The sequence below is a fragment of the Haplochromis burtoni genome, unplaced genomic scaffold, assembly GCF_018398535.1.
Source record: "Haplochromis burtoni strain Fernald_Lab_line unplaced genomic scaffold, NCSU_Asbu1 Contig_195, whole genome shotgun sequence".
Taxonomy (NCBI): Eukaryota; Metazoa; Chordata; class Actinopteri; order Cichliformes; family Cichlidae; genus Haplochromis; species Haplochromis burtoni.
Genome location: NW_024582556.1, coordinates 1,154,903 through 1,156,317, shown reverse-complemented (window position 1 = coordinate 1,156,317; position 1,415 = coordinate 1,154,903).

Genomic DNA, 1,415 nt, shown 5'->3' with positions numbered 1-1,415 from the left:
GCAACATTGTGATATGTTGTGTGTGTGTGTGTGTGTGTGTGTGTGTGTGTGTGTGTGTGTGTGTGTGTGTGTGTGTGTGTGTGTGTGTGTGTGTGATTCTTCTTAATTTTTCTTATTTGTTGTTCTTAAACAACAGTTCTCCTTATTTCTGAGTATGTAATTGTCTGCTTTTTCACTCATTTTTAGTCAGCCCTTGTGCCTAACCATTATCAGAGCAATGTTTTGTCATTTGCTGAGTCCCTTATCACTGACCTTTGAATCGTTCAAGCATTAATCTATGAAAATACCAAAGAAAACAGGCATAAAATAGTGCTTGGGCAATGAAAAGGCTGGTTATAAGCTAACAGTATGCTAGCTGCACAGCTGGCTAGTCCTTCATAGGGATCACACCAACACACAGAGACAAGCAACCGCTGTCAGTCATATATCAAGAGTTCCCTCTCATAAACAGTATAACTAAATTCTTGCATAACAGTTTACGTCATGTGTCACAGTTCAATAAAGTTACGTTCACTTCAAAGAAGGTTTCATTAACACCAGTAAGCAACAGCTAACAGCAGCAAAAGCAGCTGCAGTTACTGACGGTTCAACATGTCCTCAACATTTCATCTCAGTATGGCTGTCATTGATCAGAAACAGTGTGGGATCATCTTGACAGAGACGAGAACAAAAGGCAGCCAAGATCCAAAGGAGAATGTTGAGTGTTCTTCAGGAAGACTAGAGACTTCTTACAGAAATGACAACAAAGCTTGTTTACGAGAGTTCAAGCTGTGGGGAATAGAGAATAAATGTGGTCAATTGATCAAATATTGACTTTTAAGCTTGTTAGATTTGTATAAACTCTGTTTTTGCCTTATGTACTGTATTTTCATGTTTGTTTGTGCATGTGTCAATGAATCAGGCATAGTAACAATCCATTATTTACACATCAAACAGAACCAGAGTTGCATAGTGATAAACTGGTCCAGTGCAGCTCTCTTTTCACTCCGTTTATTCTTGGTAACTTTTGAGGGAATATCCTCTTAGAAATGATAATATCCAACTATGTGTTATTATTATTACAAATTAATTGTCTCTGTCTAAACAGGTAGTATTTTTAAAATAATAAAATCTACTGCCTGAAAACGATGTCATGTGAGTAGTGAAAGTGGATGAAAACAATAAGGTTACTAACAGGAAAAAACACCAAAGCAGAAGCAGAAGTGTATCTAGAACAGTCAAGGTGAGACAGTGCTAAAGTTCATGATTACACAAATGCAGTGTCATGTGCACATACTTGCATAATGTACGGTGGGGCAAAAAAGTATTTAGTCAGCCACCGATTGTGCAAGTTCCCCCACTTAAAATGATGACAGAGGTCAGTAATTTGCCCCAGAGGTACACTTCAACTGTGAGAGACAGAATGTGAAAAAAAA